This window comes from Anabrus simplex, chromosome 1 (genome assembly GCF_040414725.1).
Source record: "Anabrus simplex isolate iqAnaSimp1 chromosome 1, ASM4041472v1, whole genome shotgun sequence".
NCBI classification, from domain to species: Eukaryota; Metazoa; Arthropoda; class Insecta; order Orthoptera; family Tettigoniidae; genus Anabrus; species Anabrus simplex.
Window position 1 is genome coordinate 491,296,691 of NC_090265.1, and position 14,683 is coordinate 491,311,373.

The window sequence follows — 14,683 nt, forward strand, 5'->3', positions numbered from 1 at the left end:
AAATGGCCCAAAGTACAAAAATGAATGGAGGCGTGTACTTGCACTCCTACACATACATTCTTAAAACCTAAGAGGCACTAGGCCGATGAAACAGGGGCTATTCTCAGACTATGGAGGTGACTCGTATAATGAATAAATTTGAAACATTAAGGAAGAGTAGAAAATCAGTTACCAAAACGTAGTCACCTCGAATCAAAATGAAGGGGAGCTCGAGACGGTAAAGCACTCTCTATCCCCGATTTACAGTTAAAGATATATGTTTTAACATAAGCCGGCACAAATTTACATTTTTAGAAAGGTAGGTTACATTGTAAAAGTTTCGGACCTTTCCCGCGGGTTAAACTGCTGAGGTAGCAAGAAATAAAGATGTTGAACGGCCATTACCTTACAGAAGAGCAGCTGCCTGATGACACAGGCGCTTCCCACCACCTGCTACACGTCCATACACTAGGTTAGATGTTAATGAAGTGGCCGAGAGACAAGAAAATCAGCAGTTTTTGTACCCTCGGGGAAGGTTCGAGAACTTTCATGAATAATTAAGGCACACCCACAGGTTTTTATTGGGTAGCTTAAGTTACACATCAAAATCGAAGAAGGACACGATTGGTCAAAAATTAATTACAGAAATTCTGGATTGGCTAAGTTCAAAACTGGCGGAAAGGAAGATTAATATTGCCAACCCACAAATGAAAGAAGGAAAGTTAGTAAGGACAAAAACTTATGAATACGAAATTTCTTCAAACGAAGTTCCTTCACTTCGCATCAGGGTGCATGATCATAGTTTTTTGTAGAGACATCTATGAGAGAATGTCCACACTTCTTGATAAATAGTAAACAAAAACATGTCGAAATTCACACAGTGACATCTTCAGAGGAAAGGTTTAAGTAGATCCAGTTTTAAGTTCACTGTTTCTCCTGTAGAGGAGTACTTTAAGGCGGAAAATTCAAATGTGCGGCGTAGAGGTGTACCACCTGGTACAATTATTATTATTATTATTATTATTATTATTATTATTATTATTATTATTATTATTATTATTATTATTATTATCTTTTCTACATCGAGTTGAGCCTCTATGGACTGCGTGGTAACAACTTTATTTTGTTGTTGTTGTTGTTTGAGTCATCAGTCCATAGATTGGTTTGATGCAGCCCTCCATGCCACCATATGCTGCGCTAACCTTTTCATTTCTACGTAACTATTGCATCCTACATCTACTCTAATCTGCTTGTCATATTCATACCTTGGTCTACCCCTACCGCTCTTACCACCTACACTTCCTTCAAAAACCAACTGAACAAGTCCTGGGTGTCTTAAGATGTGTCCTATCATTCTATCTCTTCTTCTCGTCAAATTTAGCCAAATCGATCTCCTCTCACCAATTCTATTCAATATCTCTTCATTCGTGATTCGATCTATCCATCTCACCTTCAGCATTCTTCTGTAACACCACATTTCAAAAGCTTCTATTCTCTTTCTGAGCTAGTTATCGTCCATGTTTCACTTCCATACAATGCCACGCTCCACACGAAAGTCTTCAAAAAAATATTTCTAATTCCGATATCAATGTTTGAAGTGAGCAAATTTCTTTTCTTAAGAAAGCTCTTCCTTGCTTGTGTTAGTCTGCATTTTATGTCCTCCATACTTCTGCCATCGTTAGTTATTTTACTACCACTTCCTTTAAGACTTCATTTCCTAATCTAATATTTCCTAAATCACCTGCCTTCGTTCGTCTGCACTCCATTACTTTTGTTTTGGACTTATTTATTTTCATCTTGTACTCCTTACCCAAGACTTCATCCATACCATTCAGCAACTTCCCGAGATCTTCTGCAGTCTCAGATAAAATAACAATATCATCGGGAAATCTCAAGGTTTTGACTTCTTCTCCTTGGACTGTGATAACCCTTTCCAAATTTCTCTTTGATTTCCTTTACTGCCTGTTCTATGTAAACATCATTTTAGTGTCTCTTTTTCATGTTCCGGCTTTGACTTCCTGCCAGTATCTTCTGAGCACAGCAACGAATGCGTGTTTAGCCTCTTCAGACAAAGGTCCTTTCCGTCTTCTACTTATTACTGTATTATACTTATTTGTTATTATTTCGTTTTAGGTCTGTATTGCTGCTTCAGAATTCATTCTGTACAAGGCAGGATTCTGCAATCTGCATGGTATAAAGAAGGGTTGATTGGAAAATCTAGCTCAGCACAAACGAGTGACCATTACTTCAACAGATAAACATGGTAAGCATGATACTAGACCAAATAAAGTACAGAATGACATTATACGGCAGATTGTTGAACATATTCAAAGTTTTCCTGCACGATCCACTCACTACTCAAGAAACGCAACCAAGAAGGAGTATTTAAATGCTGACTTGAGTGTAAATAAAATGCATATGCTGTACCGCTATCTGCAGACATTTGAACCTGAAGCTTTTCTAGCCATGGAAAGTGGAAGTACGATTAAACCTAAAGTGACTTATGAATTTTACACACATTCAGTACTAAATTCAACCTTTCCTTTGGCTTTCCCCGATCAGACACTTGTGAAATATGTGACAGCTTAAAATTAAAATTAGACAAAGAAGAAAATGAAGATACATTAAGAGCATTAGAGGCTGAAAGGAATTTACATCTTGTCAAAGCACAGACGTTCTACGATGATCTGAAGAAAACTACTTTGCTCGCCCAGAGGGATGAATCCGTCGAGTCATTATGCTTTGATTTTCAGCAAAACCTACCAGTTCCTGTATTGACAACAGGAGAAATATTTTACATGCGGCAAGTGTGGGTGTATAATATGGGATTATATTCTTGTTCAACTGGAGAATCCAAAATATATATGTATGACGAAACTATAAGGGGTCCAATGAAGCTGTATCTATTTTAAACCATTATGTAGAGAACTACATTCCTCATTAAATTAAAACTGCACATTTTTACTCACAACTGTGCAGGACAAAACAAGGTTATTTTAATGGCTCAGAAAAGTGCACTAGCGGCTTCCGGCAGATTTGTAAAAATATATCACCATTTTCCAGAACGTGTACATTCGTTCATGCCCTGTGATCGTACCTTCGCACAGATTGAGAAGCTAAAACGCAAGAAAGAGTATGAGTGTGTCCCTCAGGGATGGTACGATATTGTTTCATCCGCTTCCCAAAAATTTACTGTGGTGAATGTATACCAGGACATGGTATTCAATTTTAACCATCACTTGGTTTGTTCAAGACGAAACGTACTCCAATATTACATCCCGCCAAGTTCTACCAAGCTCCATTGCCTATGAATAACAAGAAGTACAGAAATGTGATGAAATTGACACAGAAGTATATTCCTCCTGTACGCATGTAATGGTATTCCGATCTCAGATGTGAACGCGAGGATGAAGAATATGGCTCTGAAAGTGAGGCATCACACCACGAGTTCTTAAAAACTCTTTTCAACCATATTTTACTCAATAGGCCTACTTATTATGTATGTCATGTACTGGCCTTTCAAAACTAAATATTTCATCATTAAAACATTAATTAAAACATGTAATGGCATTCATTTTCCAATCTATTCCCGATTTTACATTCCTTAAAACATCTGAGTGCATGAAATGGATAATTCCATCACACATTTTCACGTTGTTCATTATTTCTAAATCGAGTAGAGGGTTAAAAATTGGAACAGTATTGCATATTTACATATACTTTCACATTAAACTAGAACATTTAATGAATTATAGGACTCATAGTTTTAATTTCTTTTTCTCGTTTTTCTCAGAACTTAACCTTTGGTGATTAGCTAGTTCTTGCATTCAGGTCTATATATATGTCACACGAATCATGCTGTTTAAACCAACAACATATAGAAATATGCACACAGTGAACAGATGCATACAGAGAATGTGGTAAAATATGCACTAACGTAATTCATCCCGTGCCTTCTTAGTTGTCATGGCGTGGCCCCTGCTTTTCCTCTTATGGGGCATCTCTGTGTGCTCACGGTGAAGCATCCAGCAGTAGTCGCCCATCATGCGAACATCCCAAGTTCCCTGGCATCGTCATTTTATGTCCTTTATATCCTGATGGAACCTTTCACCCAGTTCCTCACTTACAGCACCCAGGTTTGGAGGAAAAAAAACAAGGTGAGATTGTAAAAAAATGCAACTTCAAACTCATTGAACATTCCAGCATTTTCAACTTCGTCAGCATGTTCTCCACTATGTCGACATACTCTGGGCTGTGATTGTTTCCCAGGAAGATTTGAACCACACACTTAAAGGCAGTCTATGCTTCTCGCTCCACGGCATTCATTGAGTTAAGGAAATCTTGATCTAGCATTACTTTCCGAATATCGGGACCGTTGAACACATCCTCATTCAGCTTAGCATCTGACAGTTTGGGGAACTTGTTACATAGATATTTTAAAAACAGTCGCCACACCTAGGTAATGCTTTGAAAAACTGCTTCATTATCTCCAGTTTGAGGTGCAGAGGTGGCAAGAGTATTCTGTCTCTTTCTACTAGAGGGTCACACTTGATATTTTTGTCCTCTGGAACCAATTCTAACCTTCGGGCCTACTGCTTTTAATCGCAATGTTTGTCACGAGCACGACTGTCCATTCACAGATGAAACAAGGAAAATTGGTATATCCGGTCTGTTGTCCTAGAAGCATACTCAACACTTACAAATCGCCACACACCATCCAATTGTGATTCTCATAATGAATGGTAGTAAGAAGCACCTTCATGTTGCCGTATGTTTCCTTCAGGTGCACAGAGTGGCCGACATGTATTGAGGCACGCATGTTACCATTGTGCAGCAGAACTGCCCTCAGGCTTCTTTTAGATGAATAAATGAACAGTCTCCAATCACCGGGTGCGTACGGAATGTTGAACTGACCCTTCAAATCTTCTACATCACTGCAGTACACTAACACTCATTTTCTTATATTTTTTTATATTAACACCTAGGTACTTACAATGATCCCCAAAAGGAACTTTCACCCCATCAACGCAGAAATTAAAACTGAGAGGATTTTTCCTATTTGTGAAACTCACAACCTGACTTTTAACCCCGTTTATCATCATACCATTGCCCACCGTCCATCTCACAACACTATCGAGGTCACCCTGCAGCTGCTCACAATCTTGTAACATATTTATTACTCTGTAGAGAATAACATAATCTGCAAACAGCCTTATCTCTGATTCCACTTCTTTACACATATCATTGATATATATATATATAAGAAAACATAAAGGTCCAATAATACTGCCTTGAGAAATTCCCATTTTAATTATTACTGGGTCAGATAAAGCTTCGCATACTCTGATTCTCTGAGTTCTATTTTCTAGAAATATAGCAACCCATTCAGTCACTCTTTTTTCTAGCCTAATAGCACTCATTTTTTCCAGTATTCTTCCATGCCCAACCCTATCAAATGTCTTAGATAGGTCAATCGCAATACAGTCCATTTGGCCTCCTGAATCCAGGATATCTGCTATATCTTGGTGAAATCTTACAAGCTGAGCTTCAGTGGAATAACCTTTCCTAAAATCAAACTGCCTTCTGTCAAACCAGTCATTTATTTCGCAAACATGTCTAATATAATCAGAAAGAATGCTTTCCCAAAGTTTACATACAATGCATGTCAAACTGACTGTCCTGTAATTTTCAGCTTTATGTCTATCACCCTTTCCTTTATACACAGGGGCTACCATAGCAACTCTCCATTCATTTGGTATAGCTCCTTCAACCAAACAATAATCAAATAAGTATTTCAGATATGGTACTATATCCCTACCCATTGCCTTTAGTGTATCCCCAGAAAACTTATCAATTCCAGCTGTTCTTCTAGTTTTCAACTTTTGTATCTTACTGTAAATGTCATTGTTATCATAGGTAAATTTTAATATTTCTTTAGTATTACATCCCCTATCTGGACATTATCCTTGTAACCAACAATCTTTACATACTGCTGAATGATTACTTCTGCCTTTTGAGGATCCTCGCATACACACTCCCCTTGTTCATTATTGATTCCTGCAATGACCTTCTTTGAACCTGTTTCTGCCTTAAAGTACCTATACATACCCTTCCATTTTTCACTAAAATTTGTATGACCACCAATTATGCTTGCCATCATGTTATCCTTAGCTGACTTCATTGCTAGATTCGATTTTCTATAAGTTCCTTCTCCTTAATTCCATAACCATTTCTGACTCTATTTCGTTCCAACCTGCACCTCCTCCTTACTATCTTTACTTCTCTGTTATTATATAGTGGATCCTTACCATTCCTTACCACCTTTAAAAGTACAAACCTATTTTTATATTCCTCAACAATTGCTTTATACCCATCCCAGAGTCTGTTTACATTTTTATTTACTATTTTCCAGCGATCATAGTTACATTTAAAAAACTCCCTCATGCCTGTTTTATCAGCCATATGGTAATGCCTAATAGTCCTAATTTTGATACCTTCCTTTCTTTCACATTTATTTTTAATTACCACAAAAACAGCTTCGTGATCACTAATACCTTCTATTACTTCGGTTTCTATATAGAGCTCATCTGGTTTTATCAGCACCACATCCAAAATATTCTTCCCTCTAGTTGGTTCCATCACTTTCTGAATCAGCTGCCCTTCCCATATTAACTTATTTGCCATTTATTGTTCATGCTTCCTGTCATTTTCATTACCTTCCCAATTGACATTTGGTAAATTGAGATCACCCGCTACTATCACATTCCTTTCCAAATCATTTCCAACATAGCTGATTATCTTATAAAATAATTCTGAATCAGCGTCAGCGCTACCCTTTCCTGGTCTGTACACTCCAAAGGCATCAAGTTGCCTATTTTTAAAGAAGAGCCTTACACCCAGAATTTCATGTTTTTTGTCCTTAACTTTTTCGTAGCTTAAAAATTCCTTTTTCACCAGAATGAATACTCCCCCTTCTACCATTCCTATCCTATCTCTACGATACACACTCCAGTTCCGTGAAAATATTTCTGCACCCATTATATCATTTCTCAGCCATGATTCAACTCCTACTACAATATCTGGTATCTATTAAATTACTTAATTCGATTCCTTTGTTTGCAATGCTTCTACAGTTGAGCACTAACATTGTTATGACATCCTACTTGATTTCCAGTTCCCTGTTCGCTTAACACCGCTCCCTAGGCCACCCCGTTTCCCTGAATGTATCTGCCTATAACCCTTCTAAACAAGTTTCCTAACTTATATGTACCACTGCGGTTTAAGTGAAGGCCATCTAGGCGTAGATCCCTGTCTCCTACCCTCCCATTAGGATCTAGAAATCTCACTCCCAGTTTTCCACATATCCACTCCATTGTCTCATTTAAATCCCTCATCACCTTCTAGTCAGTATCCCTCGTACACAGTATTCCACTGATAACAGTCTTCCTTAAAGTTCATCCGTGCTGCATTTACCAGATTCCACACATCCCCAACTATGTTGGTACTTATACCTGCTTGCCTTACGTTTGTTAGTACCAACGTGAAATACTACCACCTTCAACTTTCCCTTATCCTTCTCTTCTACTTTCGTCAACATCTGCCTCAGCCTAATTCCTGGATAATACTCTACCCTGGTTCCCTTTCCTGCACACACTTTCCCCAATAATGTCTAACGATGGAATCCCCCATGACCAGAGCCTCAACCCTACCCACCTCATTTGATCCCCTGCCCTCCTTGTCAGCCCTATCATCTGTCACTGCTGCGGAAGCTACTTCCTCCTCCCTTTTCTCCCTCCCATGACCCTGTTCCACCTGTCCTTTCCTTTCCACTACACTGTATTTCCCTTTCCTACCTTTTCCCTTCCTCCTACTTCCACACAACTCAGCAACAGTTCCCTGTTCCTCATCTTCTCTTGGTTGTCCTACCTGCAGTGACTCATACCGATTTCTAACAGACACCCATCCTGAATTCTGATCCTGAAAGTACTTAGCCTGCAAACTCCTTCCCCTTAAAACTTTAGACCACCTGTCTTCTACAATTCCCCCATTTCCTTCCCATCCCTCCTTTACACCTACTGTATCCTGTACATTATTTGAGGGAGGCCTACTTTCCTTCCTGTCCTCTGAGAGAATACTAATTATCTCCATCAAACTCTCCAACCCCCCCTCATACTCCTTAATGCCTGGTCACACCCACAGTTCATACAGTTGCACTGCTTAGCCATTATTTACGGAATAATGGGAAGAAAAGGAAAAAATAAAATAACTTATTCTGTGCAAATAAAAATGAGAAAAATATTGCGTGAATGTCAAGTCCCTTTTTCTATAAAATGTAACGGACGTTCCGGGTGCCAAGAAATGTATTTCACGCAGTCTTGACACTATGAGCTCTGCTTTATCCTTTGACAGTCCCAGATCACAGACTAAATCATTTAGATCTGGCTGAGTGAACAGAAGAGGGGCCTCATCCTTCTCCTGCACGGCATCAATGTCATCACTGTCATCCGTATCTAGTGTCTGCGGAGGCTGTGGTATAGGTAAATCCGGGCCATGTGGAATAGGACGAATAGCTGAGCGAATGTTGTTCGGATACTCAACAGTCTTCTTGTTTTTCTTGTTGAAATCGGTTACCTTACAAGAGCAGAAGTAGCAGTCTTCGGTATGATCCTGTTGCTCTCGCCAGACCATAGAAATGCCAAATCGTAATGACTTCTTCTTTCCTGCCACCCACCGTCGTATATCTTCTACACACACAATGCACATGACCTGTGGAGCCCATGGTTAATCGATGTCGCCGAGTTTCACCCCGAAATAAGCATTGTAGACCTTTTTCACGAAAGTCCTTTTTCACCACATATATTACAAAAACTGTTAGGATAGTTTACACAACCTCGGCTAGACATTCTGCACTAAGACTAGCCCGTACTTCCTTCCACAACCACAACACAGTAACGGAAAGGCAGCGTCATTTGCAACGTGACAATTCGCTACGTACCACTAGGAGCGCAAGTGTTGAACAGTTGAAAGTGATGTATCGCTTCTGAGCTTCATATGGTATTTTCGTGTCTGTTATAACAAACACTAAAACCTCCTATGAAGCTCGGAATATTATTATAATACCATTAAATTGCATTACCATTAATTACAAATTTATGCGATTTGTGCAAAAACTGTGGGTGATACGATGTTTTCGGTATAATTTTCGAATTCAGGCGGTCGAAATACATAAAGAATGCCTACATTTTCGAAAAAAGTTTTTGTGACCTTAAAATTTGTTGCATAGGTAGTGTAATAATATGGCCTAATGTTTCGATTCTGCTGCTTAGTGAAAGACCGACTCCCATCCTCAGACCGGAATATAAAAAAACATGGCGGCCGAAGAAGCCGGATTGCTGGTATTGGCTGACACGAAAATGTCACATACATATTATATAAACGGCGGTAAATTTACACGATAAATATAACAACATAAGGAAAATCACTTTTACACGTATGAAAACGCTTCGCCAACAAGAATCGCATATATTCTACTAGAAAAGAGACCAACAAGCTGATTATTTAGAAATTTCAATTCGTCAAATAACGCTCTTTCTTAGATTTCACTTCGCTGTATAGATGAAAATACATGGTAAAACTGTTAAAATGATACTTCTAACATAATCTTGAATGTTTCAAAATAAATTAAGGAACGAAATTCCCCGATTTATTCGCTCTCATGAGAACTGTGAATCAAAATTCGTTGCCTTAGTTTTGAAGTGGTAGACAATTTCTTAAATTCAGCACCCAACGAATAGGAAGTACACCCGAAATAATATAATTGGTTTTACGACCCACTGACTAAATTTGTTACGGTTTTTGAAGATGTCGATGTACCGAAACTTAGTCCTGTAGTAGTTCTTTTACATGCCAGTAAATCTACCGGCACGAGTCTGACGTATTTGAGCACCTTCATATACCACCGGACTGAGCCAGGATCGAATCTGCCAAGTTGGGGTCAGAAGGCCAGCGCCTTAACCGTCTGAGACACTCAGCCCAGGTACAGCCGATATGATAATGTTAACCCAATGAACGGCCATGGTAATGTTAACATAATGTTGGTATATGGCACAACAGCACTTCACACAATGATAGTAATCTTAGTAATGAAACATTCAGACACTAAATATACACTGACTGACAGAGCAAATGCAACACCAGAAGGAGTGGTCAGAACTTTATGACAATTGCAGGGTAGACTGACGTCACTGAGGTATGCTCATGCTGTGAAATGCGCCGCTGTGCTGCGCACGTAGCGAACGATAAATGGGACACGGCGTTGGCGAATGGCCCACTTCGTACCGTGATTTCTCAGCCGACAGTCATTGTAGAACGTGTTGTCGTGTGCCACAGGACACGTGTATAGCTAAGAATGCCAGGCCGCCGTCAACGGAAGCATTTCCAGCAGACAGACGACTTTACGAGGGGTATGGTGATCGGGCTGAGAAGGGCAGGTTGGTCGCTTCGTCAAATCGCAGCCGATACCCATAGGGATGTGTCCACGGTGCAGCGCCTGTGGCGAAGATGGTTGGCGCAGGGACATGTGGCACGTGCGAGGGGTCCAGGCGCAGCCCGAGTGACGTCAGCACGCGAGGATCGGCGCATCCGCCGCCAAGCGGTGGCAGCCCCGCACGCCACGTCAACCGCCATTCTTCAGCATGTGCAAGACACCCTGGCTGTTCCAATATCGACCAGAACAATTTCCCGTCGATTGGTTGAAGGAGGCCTGCACTCCCGCCGTCCGCTCAGAAGACTACCATTGACTCCACAGCATAGACGTGCACGCCTGGCATGGTGCCGGGCTAGAGCGACTTGGATGAGGGAATGGCGGAACGTCGTGTTCTCCGATGAGTCACGCTTCTGTTCTGTCAGTGATAGTCACCGCAGACGCGTGTGTCGTTGGCGTGGAGAAAGGTCAAATCCGGCCGTAACTGTGGAGCGCCCTACCGCTAGACAACGCGGCATCATGGTTTGGGGCGCTATTCCGTATGATTCCACGTCACCTCTAGTGCGTATTCAAGGCACGTTAAATGCCCACCGCTACGTGCAGCATGTGCTGCGGTCGGTGGCACTCCCGTACCTTCAGGGGCTGCCCAATGCTCTGTTTCAGCAGGATAATGCCCGCCCACACACTGCTCGCATCTCCCAACAGGCTCTACGAGGTGTACAGATGCTTCCGTGGCCAGCGTACTCTCCGGATCTCTCACCAATCGAACACGTGTGGGGATCTCATTGGACGCCGTTTGCAAACTCTGCCCCAGCCTCGTACGGACGAACAACTGTGGCAAATGGTTGACAGAGAATGGAGAACCATCCCTCAGGACACCATCCGCACTCTTATTGACTCTGTACCTCGACGTGTTTCTGCGTGCATCGCCGCTCGCGGTGGTCCTACATCCTACTGAGTCGATGCCGTGCGCATTGTGTAACCTGCATATCGGTTTGAAATAAACATCAATTATTCGTCTGTGCCGTCTCTGTTTTTCCCCCAACTTTCATCCCTTTCGAACCACTCCTCCTTGGTGTTGCATTTGCTCTGTCAGTCAGTGTATAATAGGTTTTTAGTCATTAAATAACACGAGTGCAAAATCGCTATTGACTTAACATTGATATTTAACTACATGCACGAGCTTCAGTTCGGCGCAGTCTGCTTGATAACAGATAACCAGAGCATGAATCGGAATGTGCTGGTAGTGTAAAACCCTACGTTACAAACCCAGCTAATCCCTCTAAGTCACTATTTCTTCTGTGTAGCCGTATACAGATTGCTCCAACTGTCACGCTTATAAGTTTTGTTATACTCCAAGATCCAGCCAAACACTTCCGCAGGCAAAGCACAGATTATTGTAAAATAAACCTGCATCTAAATCACTCGACACTTTGAAGCACATAGACACGGACGGAATAACACAATATCAATATTCTATCTAAAATTATATTTTTCGAGGAACGCGAATAGTTTGGAAGTAGAGAAACAGCTTCCCTAACCTCAGACTTTTCTCAAAATGATGTATGCACGCTACAGTTTTGTCATGGGCTTCAAAATAATCACGATGTATATTCCTAATCCATTTCTGTCTTAATGTTCTATTCCGAAGGAAACTTAAGAATAGTTGTATGAGAGGCATTGCCATACTTCGACTAAAACCTGGTCCACCTAGTGCACTTATGTTCTTTAATGGGTAAAAACACGATAAAAACAAGCATATTCTCACATTACCGTAAAAAAGGCAACTCCCTTGAGTTATAATACTGACCAGGAAAACTAGTAGAAAGAGCCAGCTGTACTTCAACTAGAAAATGAAACTCAGGAAGGTAAGGAATTTCTAGTTACCCAAGTGCAACAGTCAAGTTTTAGGGAGGAAGAGGGTAGAGATTGCTCTTGGTAAACTGTCAGAGGGTAGTAAATAAACAATTAAAATTCAGTACATTGACGGTATCTTATGAGACTGATGTGGTGATAGGAGTTGAATCGTGGTTGAGAGAAGTGGTGGATAATAGAGAAGTATTTCCAGAAGGGTATACAGTCTATCGTAGAGACCAAGGAGATAAAATGGGAGGGGGGTGTTTATTCTGGTGAAGGAAACTTATTGTTCACATGAATGGTTTACTGATGCAAGGGATGAAATATCAGGGATTAGTTTGTGATAATATGAAGGAGGTGCGAATTTTAGGAACATATTGGCCTGGAAGAAGGAAAGAGACATGGAAATATTTGAAAAAATAATAGATTATACTCATAAAAACAATAATAATGTAATGGTAATAATTGGAGGAGATCTAGGCCCGGTTTCATCAACACATGTTAAATATATACTAACAAGTAGTTAGTTAATACGGAGTTAAAATTTTAACATCTTGCTAGGTTTCTTGCGTTTCATCAAACTTTTCTTGTGACATGTTTCTCCCAATGTTGTGAACTGGTGCGAATCAAGGAGGCAGTGGTACGAACATGCTGTTTTACAGCGCGCTCCGATGCGCTTTTGTTTGCGTACAGCTGTAAAATATGGCGCGAGAAGTGAAACGGAATCGTAGTTCTAGTTTTTCCTCCTTCGTAAAAGAGTTTTAATTGAATTAGTTAGTAAATGTATATAAGTTATTGAGTGCAAGCGCACGGATGGCATGACGATAAAACAAAAGGACGAGGGGCGTGGGAGAAAGTCCGCGATGGTTTCAATGGGGTTAACAGATACCTTTTAGCGGGTATCCACTGCCACCTAACAAAATCACTTCGTTAATTGTCCAACTTCAAACTGTGCTCCGATAAGGGAGTTATTAAATATTGTATTGTCGTGTGCAAAACCAAACCACCTAGCAAATATATCCCTGATTTGGAGGTTAGGCTCATTAATCACCTGAACATTAACAGAGAAATATCCCTTCCGATTACGATATATTTCAGCCCAATTGCCTCCAGGTGATTGGATTCTTTCATGTGTCTAATCTATTGCACCTAGAACAAACACTAGGAAAACGCCTTATTTCATAGAAGTCGCGGATAATTTGCTGACGCTCTTCTACTGACGGGAATGTAATGTTATATGCCTCCTCCTCATGGCTGCTATTGCTGCAGAGACTCGTCAAACAACTCTACTAACAGTGGCTTCAGAAATTCCAGCATTGTCTCCGACCATTATGTGAAAATAACCAGTAGCAAAAAATCGTAATATTATCAGTACCTGCAACATTGGAGAAAGAGGTTAAGTTTCTCTTCGTAGGATATTCTAACCTCACTCGAATTTCGTCAACAACCTTAGCAACGACTATTTTCGATAACCTGTATCTATGAAGAAATTCCGCATCCGTCAAATTTTCAAAAGTCATTACGTCGCTGAATTCTTCTTCGATCAGGATTGTTTTGTAAAAGATCTAAATAGAGCAATTCCGCACCGAAAGCGAGATTCACAGCAGCCACTTTGGAACAGGTTGCTAAATGCTAATGTTAGCCATTTAACATTGGAAACGACTGATGTTAACTTTAATAAGCAGTTTGTTAATGTTAACAGTTGTTGATGAAATGCACATTTTCTTAAATCGTATGTTAAAATGATTTAACACCTTGTTTTTTCGCTAGGGGCTTTACGTCGCACCGACACAGATAGGTCTTATGGCGACGATGGGATAGGAAAGGCTTAGGAGTTGGAAGGAAGCGGCCCTGGCCTTAATTAAGGTACAGCCCCAGCATTTGCCTGGTGTGAAAATGGGAAACTACGGAAAACCATTTTCAGGGCTGCCGATAGTGGGATTCGAACCTACTATCTCCCGGATGCAAGCTCACAGCCGCGCAGCCTCTACGCGCACGGCCAACTCGCCCGGTAACACCTTGTTAAGTACTAACATGTGTTGATGAAACCGGGCCCTAAACTTGCCTGAAGTTGAATGGAATGGAGCTGCAAGTGAAGCCCATGAACAGAAACTGGCAATTAAGTTAATTTGGGAGGGAGGATATACACAAGTAGTGCAAGAACCAACTCTTCTCAATAACTTACTAGATGTATTGTTGGTTAAACCATGGGAAATTGTTGATAATACTGAGGTAATTGAAGGGATACGTGACCATAAGACTGTAGTAATGGATATAGGACTGGTGCTAAAAAGGCTTAATAACAGTGTCACACAAGATACGAAATTGTACAGAAAAACTAAAGTTGAAGAATTCAGAATTCAC